Source organism: Colius striatus, chromosome 1 (genome assembly GCF_028858725.1).
Source record: "Colius striatus isolate bColStr4 chromosome 1, bColStr4.1.hap1, whole genome shotgun sequence".
Lineage (NCBI taxonomy): Eukaryota > Metazoa > Chordata > Aves > Coliiformes > Coliidae > Colius > Colius striatus.
This window is the reverse complement of record NC_084759.1, coordinates 153,631,076-153,652,722: the sequence shown is the minus strand read 5'-3', so window position 1 is coordinate 153,652,722 and position 21,647 is coordinate 153,631,076. Positions and strand designations below refer to the sequence as shown.

The following is a 21,647-nucleotide window of genomic DNA, read 5'->3' as shown; positions in this document are numbered from 1 at the left end:
TGTTGGACCAACAAGCAATCAGGGAGAGAATTCAGCCCTGAACATCTGTAGAGAAACTCCAGGTGACATTTCATCAGAAACAATGGAGAAGAGTCCCGTTATCTGGAAGAGCTGTGATAGATAAAAGCTTTGCTTTCACCAGCTAAGCCACATACAAGTTGGCATGGGAATATTTTGTTCCAAAAACACAGACCTTTTGCTACGGAGTTAACGGCACAGCTCCACTGACTGTCAGCGATAAGGTAAAATTTATAAGGGAGAACAGCTCACTAAAACACTCAGCACTGTCACATTTAAGTCTTGGCTGTCCTGTCATCCAGAGCAAAGCTTTGCACTTGGGCTGAATCTCTCTGCACAAACAAAATAAGCCTCCTAGGAACTGAATTCACAGAACAAACAAACTTTCAGGACTCTATAACCACCAGCAGCCGGCAAGAAATGCCCCAGACTAGGACGATCCTTAATCTTGCTGGGAAACCTGGGTGTTCTGTGCTCCTTCCAGTCATGACAGAGTAGAGCTGTGCAGCAAGCACTGTGTGATGCTTGTGCCACAGCAGCCCCAAAGAGAGTAGTGCAATACCGCACAACACTGTAAGAGTATAAAGTCATGAATATTTGCTGCGCTGGAAGGGTTGTTGTGAGGACTAGGGTGGGGAGAAGCACCTCCTTCTATTTGTCCACCTCCTCCCTCAGATTCCAGCTGGTAAAGTTGGACTAAGGCACAGGGATTTACCCTGCAAAAGCACTGCCCTATTGTGGAAGCTGATGAACAAAATGGCACTGGGATCCTGCGCTCTTCCCCTACCCCGCAATACTTTACCCCTCCTTCCAAAACCCTCTGTTTCTCCTTAGTACTTTTCCCTCACAGCTCCCCCCACTCAAATCTCAGAGCCACTCTCACCCCATACCTTGTTGCAGCTCTCCTCTTCTCTGGCCCTTTGCTAGAAAGCAGGAGGCGAGTTACCATCTAAAGGAAGGAAGAGTAGGACAGCTCAGCCTTTATCGAGCTCCTCCCTGCAGTGACAGTGTGCCACATCAGTAACGGATCCACGTGGGTGGATGAGGACAATCAGGGGTGGGCCTGGGAGACAGAGGTAGAGGAACAGAACAGCATTGGTTGCAGGACGGAGTAGAGTATGGACAATTACCAGTCTCTGATGTTGGAAATATCTGGTACACTGCATATTTAGAATGGTGATGTCAGTTCTGGTTTAACAGATGAATTGAGAAGGATGCTTTTCCTCAAAAAGTGCAAGTTCTACCCAAATGAGGAAAACAAAAAAGAGCACAGATCTAGTGAGTTAAGAGAAACCATAATAAGTCCGTTGAGAAGAGTATCTTGAGGAACAAGTATCTGAAGACATAAAAACATGTAATAAAATTATTTTCAAAGACAACAGAAGCAGGAAGCCTGCCAGAGTGTCTGTAGGGCTGACGGATGATTGAGATGTAAAAAGAGTGCTCAGAGAAGATAAGGAGGAAGTACAAAAGTAAAATGAATTCTCTACCTCTGTGCATCTTCTGTAAGGAGCAACGTAAGGAGGATGGAAGGAGGTCCCCACACTGGGGGTTTCTTTGAAGAGGAAAGCCAGGGGAACTGTATCAAGCTGAAGAGTTGGAAGAAAAGGTTTTAGGACAATCAGTAAATGAACAAGAGTAAATCCAAGGGTTTGCTATTTTAGAAATCTTGACTGAAACCTAAATTGAACATGAAATAGTAAAGGCTAAGCAATTAAACTGTGGCATGCCTAATACAGCCTTGGTACTAGGACAAAAAGCAGCAAACATAATACCAGTGTTTGAAATTAGTTTGAGGGGATGCAAGGGGCAAGAGGTCTAACTTCTGCATGCTTGAAATTGGCAGAAATAATAATGAAGAGAAGAATTACTGGGCATAAGAGAGAAAAGACATAGCAAGTGCCTCTCACATAACTTTTGTAGAAGGAAGCAATGCTGCACAAATCTGGCTGAGTTCTTTGAAGTAGCTGATGAGTATGTGGATATGGGCAATCACTTGATGTAAAACTTGCACTTCTAAATCTTTTTTTTGATGAAATCTTTCACTGAAGCCTCTTGAACAACCTCCTAAGCTCCCAAAGAATAAAAGAAGGTCCTATAGAGGATTAACAACTGATTAAAAATTAGGACAACTTGAATGAGTCGTTCAACATATTCACAAGTGAAATAATTAAGTGAGAAGTCTTTCTGATGAGAAAAAAAAAATCAGGGTAATACAAATGAAATCTGATCACAAAGGCTTGCAGATGGTTTTCATAATATTGAACGTAAGATGACTGCAAAGTAGTGGACATCAGAATAAACAACTGTAACTGTGTGAAAACTGCAATGAACTTAAAAGTAGCTGTTATCACTCAGGAAAGATACCTTTGAATTGCTGCGGATAGTTCTATCCGAGTGTCAGCTCAGTGGAAGTCAAAAAGGTGGGTTAAGAAATGTCAGGAGAGTGACAGAGAACAAAAGAGAAAGCATATCATGTCACCGTACAAATCCCCGGGACAACTGTTTGAATATTTGTGTCTTGCATACGGCAGCTACTTCTCATCCCTCCATCTCAAATGTAGAGACAGTAGCATTAGAAATGGTAGAGAGAAAGTAATTACGGATGACTGAACGAATGGGAAGTTTCCGAACAAGGATCAAATGAAACAGATTAGGATCCTTCACCCTAGAAAAAGCATCGACAGAGAGATAAATGCAAAAGCAATGTAGAAAATAATGAGAATCATGGAAAAGGCAAACCAGACATTCCAGTCCATCATTTCTCATAACATAAGCACTATGAGCTCATTCTTAAGAGTGCTGGGATCTGTGAGGCCCTAGTGAAAGAAGCTTTGCTGCGTATTTCCCCTGCTCTTACCCTCCTTCCCCACACTACTGTTGCTGGACATGGCATCATGGGCTGTGTGGAACTGTAAGCCTGACCTCATTCATCCTTCCTTATGAGCCATGGTGCTTCATAAAAAACACCACTGTGTGCTAGTCTAAGACAATCAGTCCAGCAGCAGACACTGACAATCCCCCTCCCTGTCTTTGGGGAGGCAATAATCTCCCCGGAATATCTGTTAGTTAAAACAGAGGTAGATTGTAAATTACAAAGCACTCAAACCAGTGAGGGGCAGAAACAACGAGAATTCCCTCTGAAGAAGATAATTCCCAGTATATTTTATGGAAACAAATGTACAGGCAGAGAAAGCAGGGGGCCATAGGAAGAGTGCAACAGCTAGCTCTTGTCACATTGTGAAAAATTGTATGTGTGGCTATCACTGTACACACCAGGAATATAAACTTCTATACAGGCAGGTGGGGACACCAATTCTCACAGACTTCTTGGTTTTAAGCTATGTTCATTCTCATGCTCTGGGAATGGCCTGACAGATTACATTACGTTACACATTAGAATGACCTATTTCCTCTGTTTCTACCACGATGTGATCTAATGGGCCCCCCAGCAAGAATGCTGCTGTGAGCTGTCACTCATGCTTGCTGCCTGACAACGACACAAAACACTGTCTGGACTCCTGTTAGGCATCCAGAACTATTCCAATGATATTAAATCTATTGAATGTCAAGCTATAAAAGATGTGGCTTTCTAGACCACAAACAAAACACTCAACAGCATCAAGTCTCCAACAACGAGAAAGGATAAGAAATAAAATGTGATGGGAAATAACTTGTTTCTTTCTTCCCCATTTCTATATACTCCTTCCTTATCACAGTTACGGTTGCATTTTAGCCTTTTCACCATGCATATGGGATACATGCATCACAGCTATATGGAAAAATCTGAAGAAACATCTAGATATTTCAGCCATAACGAGTGGAAACAAACCTTATGGGAAGGGTGTTGGACTCTGTGCTTTCACATTTTAGCAAATCTGTATTAGACAAGTGGATAAAGCCTAACCATGGTGGACAGGTTACTCTACAACTACCTGCTGCAGACTCCTTATGTCACCTACTACTGGTACAATCCAGATGGGTAGCTGAATTATGGCTATGGACCAGTCTGGGAAGACTTTAATTTAAAAAGCTTGATGCAGATAAACTTATATCTGCTTTTGCACTTAGTGAATGATCTAGAATAGATGTGTCAGTAAACAAGTCTGAAAACTGCCCAAGAATACAGTGTCTCATGAAAAAAAATAGTAATTTCTTGCTGGGCTGGAATTTTCACGAGAAAAAACTTTTTCCGAGACATCTTATTCACTTTAATTTTTACCTGAGAAGCATGTGAGCAGCCAGAAGGAACAGAAAACAAAAGTGAACAGAAAGAAAAAAGAAGGGGAAAAAAAAGTTTCTTTCCAATAAAACATATAAATAAATTATTTTGCCTACTCTTAATTGTTGGGGTTGATAATACATGAAAGATTAACCAGTTTGATTTTACTTGTCCTCAGTGTAAACTGCTTACCCGTGTTCTTAATTAGTTTGCCTCCAGAAAGTAACATTGCCAACAAGGGAATGAGAAGTCAAAGTGTGGAAACAAGGGAGATTTCAATTGCTATATTTTGTTGTAAGTAATAACTCAGCGTCTGTGGATTCAGGAGCATCAGGGCTGTAAATCCACATAAAGCTGAATGTTATGAATGGAAGCTGTCTGGTCTTTCCCAATCTCCCATCTATTCCTGTCCCCACACTTGGATATACTCCACAGACAGTAATTCATCCTCCCTTGCCACCGTGCTTTCTGCAAACAGCTGCTGAGGCTGTCCACAGTGACAGGTCATTAGCGGGCAGTTATTTTTTTCAGGACTGAGTGCACACAAGTGGCAGTGCTATAAAAGCTTCTCTGCAGAGCTCCATGTACTGGTCTGGGCTGAGCTTTATTCCACTTTGCTACACTTCCTATTAGCAAAGATTGTCTGTAAAGCTTTGTATCTTGTTGCTCACCTGCAGCCATCCTGTTTGATCATGTCCTAGAACTTCCCAAGAGCTCAGTCAACAGCATCAGCTGCTCAGCCATTGCTGTTCAAGAGCTGGTCTTGTCACTGTCACCCTCATAAACCACATTCCATGTAGCTGGTATGACTACAGCCTCCTGTGCTTGCACATGTGGTACAACTACTTCAATTAAAGGTGTGAAGCCATTTCTCTTACAGGAATAAGCTTTAACTGTAGGTGAACTGTACTAATTCTATAGTTGTGCATGCACTAGGAGAGCATTCAGCTTTAACTGCCTGGTGTCATCAATGTAGCACCATTTATTGCAAGGAAATGCAGATTTAATCCTGAATAGCAGTGTTAATTTGCTGTCTGGCTCATGCAGTCTTTCCCATCGTTCTCCAAAGATACCTCCTATCATTCCAGTTGATGAGTGTCTCTGCAGTTTTGAGAGATTTTTCATTGGGAATATTTATTGATGACCATCTAATTTCCTGTTCTAAAGAAGTACTGACAAATTTGATACTTAATACTTCAAATCCCTTCAAATCTGCCAACTTTCTCTTCCATGTTCCTCAATCTGAATTATTAGTGTTTTACTAACAGCTTTTTGTATCTAATTAGTTAGGTCCTCTGCCTTCTGCACTATAGGGTGATTACACTGAGCTATGCTTGTGACATCCCAGATTATCATCTTGACAGCAATTACAGCATTCCAAGAACTGAAATGTCACAGATCTGACAGGATTAGCAGAGGAGGAAGGAGCAGATTACAATGGAGAAAGGGAAGTTTCGTCTTCCTTTACTACCAAACAATTCTCCTGGATTTGCGTGTTTAACTGCTGCACTGCTACCCAAGAGTCCAGACAGAAGCAACTGCTTTACAGCTGCTCTGTTGCCAGCTGCTCTGAGACACATTGCCAAAGCATGCCTGATGTGCCATGTAGTGTTCTGTGTCAGAGGTTTTCAGCCTGGGCCTATGAACTACTTTTTAAGGATCAGCAGATGAGACTGAAGAAGATCCATCTTACTGTCAAGAAAGCTTCTATTCACCACACAGCAATTTGTGCCTTCACTGGGAAATCTGGATGAATTTGCAAGCGCAAAGAAGGTTGGAGACCACAGGAAAAGATAAACAGAATATGGTCCTCAATAGCACTTTCTCAAGCCTGTCCTACATTTATCTCAACTAAGACCTAGAGAGGCACAATCACTTAAGGCAAGAAACCATGGATCTTACAGCCTGACCTTTGCTCTGGAGCTTTCCCCTGCAGGATTAGCTTCTGATCACCTACAGCAGCGAGACAAGTCTAAGAAACCTTTCTCATCCTTTACTGTTCTCTTGGGAGCCAACATAACCTCTTCCAGAGACTCTTAAGAGTTAATCAGTTGATTTCCACCGTCACCTGTGAACTATACCAAGTTATACCAGCAGCAAATTTGACACACGTGACTTTATAATACATCGGGCTAATTCTTCTTTACAGTGTCCAAAAAAAACCCCAGCCAGGTGAAGACAGAGAAGCACTGCTACTAGTAGAAAAAGAAGCCTCTTCCTAGTCTTCACAGTTTGTTTATTACCATCACTTCTGAACACGTTAGCTACTTGTTAAAGCAGCAAAACATGTCCTAGAGGCCGTTGCAACGGTACCTTGTGCAACCCTGAAAGATACACAAGACAAAAATCTGGGACTCAGACATCCAGACCATTGCGATGATAGCTAATTTTGTCATCACATTATTAAGATTTCAACTACAGATAAGCTAAGCACAGGCTGCACGCGTCACAAGCCAAAATTAACATGGGCTGCATGGACTGCTGATTTTCTTCTTTGCTGCATGCAAGCAGTAGACAGAGAAAGAAAGTGAGAGAAAAAAAAAAAAGACTCTTCTTCAGTGATTTGAATCCAATGCTGGAGCATTCAACAAAACATTCCTTTCCAGGATTTAAATTCTCACTTTGATGAGCACCTAGTGACTCAGTGGGATCTGCAAAGCTTCCATTTGAAGCTAGAGAAAAGTAATCTCACTCTTTATTTCTTGTCCCTCCCTGTGCTACACCCCTCTAATCATGATAAATATATCTAAACATGCCTGATTAAACCAGACAGGCAATGTGCCTCTAATCTGAACTGATCAGGGCTGTGGAGCTGCCAAAGTGAACCTGCTGTCTCTCTATCAGACAGAGCAATAAGGGGTCGGTAATGCAGCTCCATTAACTGCTTCCCACAGAATGAATTTTCCCTGACTGCTCTTAAAAAGCAGACACTTGAGGAATGCTGCCTGATGGGAGGTCTCTTTTGGCACAATTGTCGAGCGGCTCCTTCTCAAGCTCTCCAGACAAACAACTAAAGCATGAAAAATGTATCCACTTCCTTCTATGCTACTTTTAAAAAAACCTAGCTAACTGCCTCTCAATTTTTCTCATATTTTCTTGGTAAGCTTCAGCACTGGCTGATGCATGTTACACTGCAAGTATGTGGTTGTCAGAATAACAATCCTGTTCCTGCTGTGCAAGCGCACAGGTATCCAAGTGATCCACTTCTGCATAGAGATGGAGCTTGCATTTTGTGGATTCACAGAATTTAGGGATGTGACACACCACTGTGTCAATATCCCACATCAGTATATCAACATATCCTGTGCATTTACCATATTTCCAACTAATACTGGAGTTTCATTGAAGGATTAAACGGACATAGATTAGAACAAGCACAGGAACCCACACCTCTGAATTTGTTTTGGAACCCATGCATATGTATGTACATCTGCTTTCATGTAGAAGTAGTCTTCTACAATCTTTATTTTCTGAGAAGACCTACTCTTAGTAAAAGACTGCAGTTGAGAGGGATCAAGGGAGTATCAGACCGTCTTTGTGCTCTCGTCTTTGGTATGGTTAAAAGCACCTTCAAAGACTCTCTGAATAAAACCACTCTGCTAGCAGCAAGTCGAATGGAGAATTATACTTCTCAAATTGATTATACAAGAGACTGGGGTGAGAAATGATGCTACATTTCAGACATGTTTTCTATCAAGAAGGACTTTCCAAAAATCATATCCAAAGAAAAAGAGTCAAAACAGAATCAAGAATCTGGTACTGTGAGACTTGATTAAAAACAACCAACCAACCGACCACAGACAAAACCCACTTACAATTAGATTCAGATACTCTAAGAGACTTTCCTTTTATTTATGTGTCTAAATATGGGAAAGAATACCCAAGATTCATTATCTACTGCTTTGGCTGCCAGAGAGAGGTGTCCAAACCCCATATGCTATCCAACATGCTGTCCTGTAAATCTGACCTCTCTTACTGTAACTAAGAGCTTGAGCAATTCTTGTGTTCCTATAGATATGCATATGAATACACACTGTGTGTGCACGTGAATGGTAAATTCCCGTTGTCTATGCATGATCATGCATTTCACAGTGTGAAATGGAAATCTAGGAAAAAACCCCTGTAAATATTTGCGCTAAAGTAGGAGTAAGTTCACCTTATGTCTTTGGTTCGTTTCTACAGCAGTTAAGAAACTTCTCTTTTCATACTTAGAGGATGAAGGATGCAACAGAGTGCTACGATTTCTCTATTTCTGAACATAGCACAAGCTATAGAACTCATTAAAGTATTAAGCCAATCCACCAAAAATAGTTTTTAACCTTAGATTGCGCCCTACTGCACAGCAATATAATTTGAGTGGGATATGCGAATAAAATGCTATGAAAATCTGCTAGTATATACTGCTGGGTACAGATGGCAAATTTTTGTGTAAAATGGGAAGAAGAGCAAAATCAGTGATGAAATACCTATTTTCCTTGGTATTTTTTTCTGTAAGATTAATCTTGGCAGCACAGACAATTGTGCAAAATCTAGAACTCCAGTACTAAAATTGCATTGTGTGCCAATAGACAGGATTTTGCACAAAAGTAGATGTACAGTTAGCTCAGTAAGAAAAGGTAGTGTTTCTTTGTCCTTTTATTCATAAATCTATTTTTGTACAAAGTCACATCTGACTGTACAGGTTATGGTTTTTTCCTATGTTTTTTTACTGTTTTTTGGCCTCATCTCTTTTCCCATATATATTTTCTCTCTCTTCTTGTGTTTTTATGAAAGAATGAAATATAAATATCTAGCTCAGCATACATTTAGCTATAATAATCTAAATAGAAACATAGGAAATTAGATAATTAGGTTCTCATCTTATCTTGGACATGTTCTACGTAATTTCAGATGGCCACTTTTGTTCTGAGAAAGAGATCCAATACACTTTATATACAAAGCTTCACATTTAAGTAAGGAAAAGAAAGGCTATTAGTGGTATCTGCCATGTGGTATAGTGAGTATTGCTGCAGCATCTTCATGTCACCAATACCATGTACCTTAATGTCACCAATTGCATATTTATCTTCTGAGCCTCTTTGTTGTACTAACTATGATTTTTCTGCTTAATGGATCTTCACAGTTCAACTTCCATTTAAACACAGAATGCCTTTTACAAGGCCTAAATGCTCCAAAATAGACTTTCTATAAATTAGAGCCATGTGCATCTGCGTTTGGGAATGCTTCTGAGAGGGTTTTAAAAGCGATCAATTACAATAATTCATACATTTAAAGATGCATCTTCAACAGTCAACCCAAAATTTCTCCTCATTATAAGGTAAATGTGAATGCCAGCTTGTTACTGTTCCTGGGGTTTGTCTCCACACAGCAATCCTACCATTTTAAGTAGGAGTGTGGAACATATTTCCTGTTTGTCTATGCATTTTTTAGTTCACTCGGATTATGATGTCTTTGAAATTAAAGTGCAACAGCATTTTCTGAATTATTTAACATGTAGACATTTTTACTCTGAAGCAGGAACAACTGGTTCTTGTTTATCCTAATCCAAAATTGAGTTATATAAAAATGGAATAGGTACTCATCATCTGGAATAAAAAGACATGGGTCATATCCTGATGTGGGAATACTGCTTACTGAACTAACATGCAAACTAAGACTTAATTAAACACATCGAGTTCCTTATAGGTAGATCAGACCTAACTTCCTACGTTTCCTGTTCCTACAGTGTGGGTAACTTCATGGCAATAACTGGAACTTCACTGTGTAGCCCCTGTACGCCCTGCAAAAATAATCACAGTTTCACTCTTTCAGTGAGCAAATGATCGATTGCTGCTCTGCAGCAGGGAACGGCACAGCCTTCAGACTATTCAATAGATTGCATGTGGCAAAAAGGGAACACTGCGTAAAGGGTGTGAATGAGTCATTCGACATTTCAGGTCGACTGAAGTCTTTCTGCTACATTTATTTCTAATCTTGATGTGCTATCCACATTTGCATGTTAAGCAGGATGGGAAGAAAGAGATTTAAATTATTTGCTACAACACACACGTGGAAAACAGTAAACTCTGCATGTGTCTGAGAATGTGGGATTACACACATGGCTGGTTGAACACAGCATCATGAGAAGTGTCTTTTCTACCCTCATGCAGTGATAGGCATTCTGCATGCAAGCCTGAGTTTATCTGAGCAAAAGTATGTTTGAGCATGTGCATGTATCTCTAGGGATCTGATTACAAATGAAAGATCTTCACTTGCAGTATGCCTGAACACAGGTCCCAAGAGCACACTTCAGGTGATGAGTGTGTTGTATTTTCTTTGGCAAATACAAATCCGACCAGCTGTGAATTATCTGGTCTGTGTATCCTCGGATGCGGGTGTGCATGTATTGTATGCATGTGGGTGACATGAAGGATCCATGAGTATGAGCAGGTGTTTGTTGAGGGTGGAATTTATACATCAGTCAACATCATCAGTGCTGAATCACCTACTTCAAGATTTCCATGGAAAGAGCATATGGCAATCTCTCAAAGTATGATCTGGCCTAACACTATGCTCCTTCACTCCTGGCCATACTTCCAGTTTAAAGCACAAGTTTGCAGAGAGTCTGACTTCTTACAGCTTACCCTGACGTCTGTCTGACCTATGCGTATTAAGCAACTTTAAGCATTAAGCCTTTTGAAAGCACATGCTCACCTCTGAGGCTTAGGATCCTCAGTTCAACCCCTTAGGTTTGAAACTCTGGACAAAGACACTGACTTAGCTGCCATTTAAGAAAAAAAGATAGCTATCAGTATGGTGACAAAGATCCTTTTGAAACGCCTCACAGGAAATATTTTCCAAGGCTTAGGAGGCAAACATAAGATACTTTATGAGATACGCAAGACTATGTCACAAGGTCTCAGTGTGTTACACTGAAGATGGAGAATCTCACTGTGAATATGGAACCGTTAGGCCATGCCAATTCTTGGCGAGATGAAATATCAGTCGTGTGGGCCAAGCAGAGCTCTGGTGTCCCATCTCAAGTTAAAAGTAGTTAGATTTTGCATGGAGCTAACAAAGTATTTACATCCAGAACAAGAGACTTGTGGCATGTTGCATAGGTAAAGGGCACTGCTAAGATCTGTGTTACTATTTTTTTTGGGTAACTTCCAAGTCACCGTGTCCTTTAAATTATTAAGATTTGCTAACTTCAGAAAGCATTGCAGATCCTCCCACTCCTGCCTCTCTTCTGCAAGTTATTGATATCACCCTCAATTAACCCTGGTGAGTGAATACATGATGGACATTGTCTCTCTCAGTTTCAGTGGTTTTTTGTCAGTGCCGCAGTTTGCATACAAACAACTGAATGGTGGTACTTAAATCTCCACGTAAAATTGCATTAATGGAAATAAAAGTGCACATTCGTCATGCTTGTATTCATATCAAGTCTCATAGACTTCACTATCTGAAAGCCTAAACATTGGATCTAGTCTAGTCAGATTCTGTCTTGTTAACTAAAGAAGCGAGTACAAGTCTGGTTAAAAAAGTTCAAAGGAATATGTATTCTTTTATTTGTTTGGGTGCCAACTGCAGACATATTATTCCAACTTACCCACTGTGCTTGTATTGGCTTGGTAGAGAAGAGAAAAAGAATGAGATAGAAATCCAATTTTGTATTAGTGAGCCTAGTCCAAGGCACACTTATTGAGGTATATAAATGTCTGGTCATTGGAACCGGTGATGAAACAAGGGGAGACTCCATACAAAAGGACTATGTATAACACATGAGGGTCTTGACTAGCAGTGCTGAGGATACCATGGTGTAGGTAATTAGGACAGAGGCACAATGTCATCTGCAACAGCTACAAAGCAGTTCAGGGTTTCCTTGAGATCTGGTTTTGCTCTCACCAGCTCACTTAACTGTGAGAGCATGATTGTTTTACCTCGACTTTGTTCTCAAGATGAGCAATGGATGTGTACATATTTAAAGAAGCCAGCTGTTGCATTCAGTTTATGAAAGGATGACATGTTTTTTCTTCCACAAGGCAGTAAAACATCATGCACAGTTGTTCCTACAGTTATGCTTCAGAATATGCTGTGCTGATGGCAGTGTTGTCATCTAAGAATCGCCTCACGAAAAAGAAAGCAAGAAAATACATTTAAAAATTGGGAAATGGATATCATATTGACAGTTTGTTGGACAGGTTATTGTGTTTCTGTTATCTCTTTTCCTTACCCTTTCACCGTCTTTCCAATTCATAAGGCAAATTCTTGCATGTGGTACAACTTAACAAAAAAATCACAATTGATCAGAGCTGTTTGTAGAATCATATAATGATTATATTAAAAGGGATCTGTGGGGACCATCCAGTTCAAGCACCTGCTCTTGAAATTATACAAGATGAGAACGTTGCCCGGCTTTTCTACAGTGGCTACTCTATTGGAACACCAGTCTCATTCAGGCCATGATATGTTATGTGCATGTCTAGTTCAAAGACATATGGAAAATTGTTTAGGCAGAAGACCTGCATTAAATGATTTGTGATTCCCTTTACATATGCATTTGTAAGATGATATTGACTTCAGTGTAGGACTCAAATTATACAGCTGCATGTCATCAACACACACGCTAAAATGAAGCTAGCATTCTAATCATTACTTCCTGACTTCTGTATGCTTAAAACCCTCATTACACAACTTTTAAAAAACGGTTTTTCATTGGTAGAATTCAGAAAACAAGGCAAAAGAAGAAAGAAGGAGAAAATTCCAAAATGGGGAAAAGAGGACTTCTCTAGGCACTGCGCAAAATGCTATATGTCAACCTACCTCATGCAGCATTCAAGAAAGTGCTCTTCTTCTACATACCTTAGAAAATCTGCAGAAGGAAGTTTTGAGAGCTGCAAACTGAAGGACCCACACAGCTCTCACCCTTCAAGATGCATTGCAAATGTGGCAAGTGCTCTGCAGTGAGAAATCTGCCCATGGCAAGAATTACTTGTCACAAGACTTAAAATAAGGCCCATCCACTGCTACAATTCCTCAATACAGGGATTGGTGTGATTAATTCTATGTTGAGTGGAGTGAATTTTATCCAACTTGAATATATCTAAAAGCATTATCAAAACTGCAATTCTACTCCCATGTGAAAAAATCCCAAACCCCTGTGATGCTCACTGCACTTCCATTTTAACTTCTGTTCTCTATCAGTTTCTTCTATTCATATCTACTTTACTTGCTATCGTATTTAAGGAACTGCAATGTTCAGATTCATTATTATTGCCCACCTTGCTGTAGGCTGTCTCTTTGTCTTGAAGATGAGTCTTGCTTTACAGCTTAGCTTTGCAAAAATAGTTATATTTAATAAAGTTATAATATCTGTAAAAGAAGTAAATCCCCAAAGCATTCATGGAATTTTGGGATATTGTTCTCTTGTTTTCTCTGTCTGAAAGCAGTTGGACTTTGCTCAATTTTGCAGCTGGTCAAGAGAAGAGATAGAAGCTCAGCCCTTTCAAAGGTCAAGTCAATTCAGCATCTGAGATTGCATGGCAGAAGTTGATGCATTCAAAACACCCCATTAAAAAAATATCATGCCAGGGTTGTTTAGACTGAGCAGGAGAACATTTCAAAAGAACAACCTGCTCAAAAGCTAAAAAAACACTTCAAACATAAAAGCAAAACTGAACATACTGAACAGAAACTGTTGAAAACAGCAGTAATTCATTAAGAAATTAACCACTCTTCACCCCAAGATATTCCCAATGCCTTTCACAAATCATGAATTAAATTCAGACTCACTTTGTATTTCTGGTATCTTGATGGACTTTATCAGAGGATGAATGCAGCAGCACTAGGCAGGGGCCACACAGCTGTAGTTTCTCCCTGATGTGATTTAAAGGATTACAGCTACTCCTTTGGCTTCTCTTACTATATCTACCCAGCACTTTAATTAAAAAGCCCCATTAGGAGCTCTTTTTTTGCTACAGCCTCCTTAAGAATAACATTTCTCTGGACACTTCTGCTATGAATTAGCTGAGCTAGTAAGCCTGAATGTTAAAACTCTGTCCTTTGACCTCAGCTTTACCCTGGAGGGCACCTCCAGTTTGGCTGCTGCTTTCCCTGACTCTGTATCTACCCCTTCACCTAACAACAAAATTCATCCTCCAGTGCTTTTCAGCAGTACGCGTCAGGTTAGGAACAGAAGCAACAGCTTACCAATTAAAATCAAAATGTCAGATGTGCAGAAAGCAAACTGAAATCTGCCTAGGCTATCAGGGCAAATGCCTTCAGACGTACTCAATTAGCTGAGGGATAATTGATGACCACAGGCAATCAGCTTACAGTTGCAAGTCTCATGTGCAAGAAACATGCTAGGGCATATCATTCAGTATTGACTCAGAGGAAAGGGCTTGATTCTCTCTGAGACACTAACACTATATCCTGAAGTGCTGAGGTTTTCCTTAGAAACTTCCTCTAAATTACAAGATGATATCACAAAGTGCTTAGAGGGCTTAAAGCAGTGGCTATAAATGTGTTACTATTCCCAGCCTCTTTGTAAGTTATGGCACACAAAGAATGGTAAAAGCTCTTTAGCTGTCTATAGAGAGGAAAGGAATCCTTCAGTTGAGAGCTGTGTAGTCAGATGGTAATAACACAGGTAAAAGCAAGTGTGGAGAGCTTTAAGGTACTACCGAAGAGATAGAAATCAAGCCAGAAAAGAGAACTCTCATTCTGGAGTACCAATGGCTACCTGAAGAATTGTCCCAAAACAACAAACTGTGGTACAACACTAGGTGATCTCATTCAAACAAGCCCTTCATCTTTCCTACCTTCTACTTCTTGCTTTTCATTTACTTTTCTCTTTATAATGACCTTTTCTTCTGTTATAACTTTGCCTGCACTTCAAGAATGGATTTGTTCAGTTGTTTTTTTTGTTTTGTTTTGAATCAAGGCAGGTATTGCATACTGAATTCCCAATTGAATTATTATCTTGATGTTGCTGTTTGATGTACCTTCCAGGCAGGTGAATTGTATTGATCACAGCTAGCCACATTACCATAAAATCACCTGTGCTTTCTTTTCCCTGACATTCCCTGATGAGGAAGATAGCTGGAGTAAACAACTTAAATATTAAAACACGGCTTGTTTTTAGCAATTAAGACATAATCTTTGTCAGTGCAGAGCATCCAGCATCAGCAGTGTCTGAAAGTCAGTTGAAGACTTTCTGTGAAAGAACTAATTAATAACACTCAGGATGATTAAAGAGCTGACCCTCAGAAGCCTTATAAATTTGAGAAAATACTTCTAAACCCATTCTGCAATTGCAGTTATTAATGAATGATTAATTTCTACACACATCATCTTACGGTTGCTTCAACCTTGTTTCCCTCAGTGATATCAACAGTCAAGGAGAACAAATCAGAAACAGTGTTGAAAAACACTTAAAAAGGAATAAATTAATTAGTATATACTATGGTGGTACTTGTCATGTCTGTGTACTTGCAGCTGATCTGAGTTTTGCATGTAAAATAAGAATGTGTTGGTTTTGCTATGTGAGAGGCACGGTACACATTAAGAATTACAGCTGTAAACTGTAAGGATACATCATTAATTTCCTGAGAAGTTACAAGTAAATCTGTTAAATAATTTGTTAGGTAAAACTGTTCTTAAATATGGGTTCTTTAGGAAACGTGACGCTTTGGGTTGGATCTTGTTTCTGTAGCATTGATAATGGACTGATTAATACAGATTTTTATTCTACTTAAGGATCACAAAAACCTTGCATTGACAACATATGAAGATGTTGCCACTTTTTGCAATAAAATTTTACTTAAAACCCTCTACATTTTTAATTTATTCCTTCAGATGATGTGACAAATGGAACTTTCAAGAAGCCTGAGCTGCCCTCACTTAGAATGGCCTTTTCAAAATACAGTCTTTTCAAAAGGCCTTTTCCACTTCATATCGTGATCCTCAGTAGACAGCAGGGCCTCCACCACATTTCAACAGGTACATTTGACTTGTGTTGGAAACAGAGGGAAGCAGCTGCTACCCTGAATGATGAAGCTCTAACTGTGAGCAGCAGTATCAGTCCCACTGAGAACTGCTTTCTTGAGTTGTTGTGGGAAAGGAAAAATATTTTCTCTAACATCATTTAAAGCTAATCTGACAACACAAATATTCAGAGCCTTTGATTGCTGAATGGGCTTGTTACGGCAAGATGAGTAGATGGCCATTCAGACATGTGGCACGGGTGTAATTACTTGGGCTATAAGAGGCAGCAATAGATGCTATATCAAATTGGAAGGCAGAGGATGCAAGTGCCACACCTGGCTTCTGCTGAAGGTAATGACAGGATTATGGCAACATCTGTATGATTTTCAACAATCCAATATTGCATATCTATTCATCCCCATCTACTGAGACTGTCAAAGTACTCAATGATTTCCATGAATTAAGATTCACCTTCTGTTCAGGATAGAAAGGTATTCTCAGACTAGATTCAGTTATCTTTGACAGTAAATTATGAAGACTTTTGTTTGTTTCTATGAATTTAACCTCAGAGATCTCTTATACTATTAGGATTACCAAGAAAGTAGAATCCAAGTACATAATAGTTCAATGACGATGTTGTTTCTGTCTGTCAGTGTAACGATAACACAGCTTGAAACTTCAGAGTACAACTTGAAACTGCAAACTAGTTACTCTATTAGAGTTAGAAAGTGTTTGTTCCATCCCTGCATAGAGCTCGGCAGACTTGGTTGATAGAGGGCTCAGTCATTTTTCTCAGAATCATTATGTTTTGCCCACTACTTGGGTTGCAGAATGGACATGACAGATGAATAGTCTGATCTGGTTCAGAAAACGCTGCGTACAAACAGATAGAATGCCTCCGGTGTCCTGTCTTTATATGCTATCCCTTCTGCATGAAAAACAATTACCAGCGTACATTCGTGCACAGAGACAATTTTAGAAGTTTGTCCACATCCTAGGAGAATCCCTGTTTAGATTGCAGGGTTATGGAGGGTTTCTCCTGTGCCAGAACCCAACTGTGGTTTGGAGCGGCTACAACCTGGAAACATGGTGTTCTTTATGTAGATAGTTTTCTAAAAACAATAATTAAAGAAAGAATGCCAGAGCTCTGAGGGTTAAAGTTTGTACTCTAAGGGTTACTGGTGGATTTATCATGCTGAGATAACTAAAAAAAAAAAAGAGAGAAACTGGAAAGTCTAGAGAACTTAAAACATTTCCTCAGGGAAAAAAAAAAACCCAAGCATGTAATTAGTACTGTACACTGCTCCAAGATAAAAGATAAAGACAAAGCCATATGTAAAATGGTTATAGAGTTAGGGAGAGGGAGGAAAAATGGATCTTGTAGCTCCAAGAAAGAGAAAAAAGTGTTTAATCATGTATTAGCTTATGCTGTTCATTCAGGCGTATCTCATAACATTTTGCAGTGCTGACCTGTGATCTTAGTGCCAGGATAATGTGTCCATTCTTAGCAAGCTTATTCCTCAAACATTAGTTTCCCCTGTTTAGACGTTGTTTAAATGGTACTTTAGCATGGTTCTCTAATCATAAGGACAACAAAAAGAATTGAAGGCTACGGGAAGAACTCAGACTCCTCTGAGATAATCTTTTTTCATTTTCATCTATTTGAAATCCTTTTAGAAGCAGTATTTACAGCCACTACGCTTCAGAGAAAACTTTCTGGGCTAAGGCTGTAAAAAAAAGAAAGAAGTCTTTCCTTTCACCCAGATTACCCATCTGGTAAGTCCACCATCCATGGGACAGTAGTGATCAGACAGCCGAAGCATTTGAGTAAAGCACCATTCCATGAGAATGTCTATATCATGGGAATCAGTTTGTACCTCGAAGCATGAAGACTATAGTACATATGTTTGTTGCCTATCACTACCAATTCTACTCACATTGGTGCAAGTTTCTCTCTCTCCCCCCACTCTATCTTTCAAAAAGTGCTTATTTTAAATCATAATTAAAATTAAGCTGTCACTACTGATGTGTAGTGATGAAGAAAGAAGATCAAGAATCCAGTTTCCAAGCCCAGCTCAGATAAAGATTTGCTATGCATCCCTGGGCAAGTCACTTAATCTCTCTCTGCCATAGGACACATTTAAAAAGTGTAGCCATGCATGGAGATCTTTAGATGGACTGGGGCACCAAGAGCCATAGAGCTGCCTTCTCAGGCTAGTGAGGATTTTTGCAGATTGTCAAGTTAGTTAAGCTAGTACGGCTTTAGTGCTTCTGCCACCTCAGTGTTGTTGTATTCATGTACATGGGCCTCATTATAGTTACAAAGTGGGAGCACTCATACTCAGTTGTCTGAAGGAGAAAGGGGCAAAATTGCCATCAATAGGCAAAAATGTGAGTAGACACGAAGACAAAAAGCTTGTACAGGAAAGGCAAACTTACTCCCATATAACCCCTGATGGTAACATAATTCTTTTGCTGCTGCCTAAATGTAAAAAGAACGGTGAGAAACTAGGTTGAAAAGACTAAGAAGTCTTCTTCAAGGGAGCTGCAAAATAAACTTTTTTGTTGAAAGATATGACAGGATTTATGGATACCATTTGCACTGACTAGAATACTGCTTGCAGCAGACCTTAGCTTCCGATCAAGAGTGTGGCCATCATTATATTGTGTGTAGCAATTTGAAAGACTGAAAGGAGACAGAATAACTACATTCCTCTTAAACCAAAACCAGATTCTGGAGAGAAAGGAGAAAAGTAGAGAAAGACAGGGCCTTATTCTACTCTGAAAACTAAGGAAACTAAAGTAAACGCCAAAGACATAGGCATATCATAGAACCATAGAATGGCAGGGCTTGGAAGGGATCTTTAGAGATCATCTAGACCAATCAAATGTTGATAGCAATGTTTCATTACTGGTAAAACATACAACATTTTCTCAGCCACAGTGAGTAGGCCCTTCCGACTAATATCCGAAAGTGAACTTGCCACTGAGTGTATTTTATGGCACATAACTTAGAGCTCCACTAAGAGGAGAATTTCAAGTGAAAATGCTGTTAAGGAAGAAACATAGTGAAGGGAATGAAGATCATTTTCATCATGTCAGGCAGTAAAAATAAACCAAAAGAGATTGCCTATAGCAGTGGTTCCAGACCTGTGGCTTAATAGCAACCTTTTGCCTGCCAAACTTTCAGATATTGCTTGTGGCCACAGAGAGCTGCTGTCAAGCTGCAAATTGATGGGTAGGGCAAAGTATAATATTGTACAAAGGATATTACATCCTCACTGCTGTTGCCCTTGAAATAGCAAAAAAAAAAGAGAGTACTGGCATATGGTTGTAAGAGTAGCAGGCAAGTGTGGGGAAAAGATATTCTGTGGGATTAGGTAAAGGAAGACAGATAAAAGTAGAAAGTGATGTCTTTTATTTGAGTAATGGCCACAACTTATAAAACTCAGACAAGCTTGCAGACACACTATACCTTCTGGAAACTAATGTAAGAAGTTACAAGAGATCAGGACAGACAGCTAACTTGAACAGCAGAGCCCCAGTTCCCTGTGAGTTGTGCAGAATTATACTTCATGAAAGACCAATTTTTGTTTTGCCCAGGCAGATCTCTCAGTCTTAACAATTTTAGGGAGATGTGTATGGAAAGGAGTGGTAAAGATAAAACCCACTTCAAAATACTAAGCTAAGTGTACATGTATATATTTCACATTGCCTATCCATCCATCTCCAGTTTATTCGGCTGCCTTGACGAAAATGGGAACGTCACACAGCATTATATTGTGTTTAATCTCTTATCCTTGGGATTGTCAATGCTGGATGCAAGAAATAAACAAAAGTAAATGTCACTAGATAGAAAAAAAAAAAAAAGGAGAATTGCTTCATTGGGACACCAGCAGTATTTTTTTTCACCAAGCTGCTACTAAGGGAACAAGTTTTCTTCATATGTTTCCACAAGTCATTTCACCACCGCATTATAGCCAGGGTTTACGTCCTATTCAGAAACCTAGGAGCAAAGGCTAAAACATGGGTCTTTATCTCCTTCCACTTACAAGTGGATGACTAGCATTGCTAGTTGCATCAAATACAGTCTTCCACTCCAAAACATAACTGGTGGTAAACTCTTTTTCATCTCAAAACACATTTCCACCTGCCATGCCCATTTAATAAGACTCATTCATTGTAAAATCTTTCTTCTCCAGACAAATATAAAAGTGACAGTTTCTTCTGTTACTGCAGGGTTTAGATCATTATTTTTTTCTAGGAGACTTTTGTGCTGAAAGGGTGCTACTAAACCGTGTTTTGGAGACTGATGCTCTTTTGCTCATGGGTTAAGTATAAGACAAGCCAAGTATTAGGGACTTTATGCACATAAACGCACATGAAACACATGTAGACCTTCCCATTCGGCTCTGTAACACTCCTGTGACACTTCTAAAGAAACGTCTTGTAACAATATCACATACTACACTTACAATGCATCAAAGAGCTTGACAAGAATATTAAAAAGCGATTGAGGAGAAATTACACTCATGCCTGGCCCCTCGAGACTCCACCACATTCCACAGAAGACACTAAAAAGAGGGTCAATGATGCCAGATCTACAGCTGCCAGAAGCATTTTTCCTTCTAGGCATCATCCCTTAGCCGATATGATCACTCTGTGGGTGTCTCATAGACACAGTTGTCTGATATCTGTCAGAGCAACCTTAAAGTTTCTGTGAAATCTGGATATCTCTTTGCTTCATGCCTCTGACTGAAAATAAAAATAAATTCCCCATTGATAATTTTCTTTGCTCTATTCCAATAAATACCCTCCTTCTGAGAACAATCCTGATCCCCCATTGATGAGAGAAACTTGATGCACCTGCGGTGGTAATGAAAACACACTAAATCTTGAGCCTTGCAGCTAAAAATCTTACTTGTTTAACCCTGCAGAAAACGTGATGCTAATTCAGGCAATGCATTTACCCTTGAAACTCCATAGTGAAAGAATCAAGCAGCCGAGCAGATCTGTACCTTTAAGGCGTGTGGTTGCACTCTGCTGCTTCAGGATCTGTGTTGAGACAAAGGAGTGGGGAATGGCAACGAGTCTCATAACAAGGTAACCAACTCGCCTCCTCTCTTCAGCGTGAGTGCTTAGCAAGGGATGAAGTCTGCGGAGCCATGCGGGACACACGAGTCTTTACTGCTGCATCTTTGCCGCTCCCTCATGAAGCACAGCCAATCAAGCTGGCAGGGTGCAAACCGCAAACCACTCAGGAACTCGCATGCACAGCAGCTTACCAAGCTGGGTGTGGAACTAGTGCGGTTTTGTTCTCTTAACTGCAAGGGTTACAGCTGCTCAGGAGCAGTTTCTCTGAATGCTACAGCTGTTTGCTGCTCCAGATGCATGTTGTGTGCTGGGGCACCCTCTAACTTGCTCAAGCCTCAGTTAT

At 39.9% G+C, this 21,647-nt stretch overlaps 1 protein-coding gene across 3 annotated transcripts in view; it reads right to left on the bottom strand.

The window, feature by feature from the left end:
• GRAP2 (GRB2 related adaptor protein 2) overlaps nt 1-21,316 on the bottom strand; it is a 40,877-nt gene extending 19,561 nt beyond the window's left edge. For 2 of the 3 annotated variants that reach the window (XM_010208293.2, XM_061988957.1), the window contains exon 1: nt 909-957. The gene's annotated coding sequence lies outside the window, so the exon portion shown is untranslated. Of the gene's footprint in view, nt 1-908; nt 958-21,228 lie in introns of those variants that run through there. The other variant, XM_061988956.1, reaches the window with a different exon arrangement.
• Between the last annotated feature and the right edge of the window lie 331 nt (nt 21,317-21,647).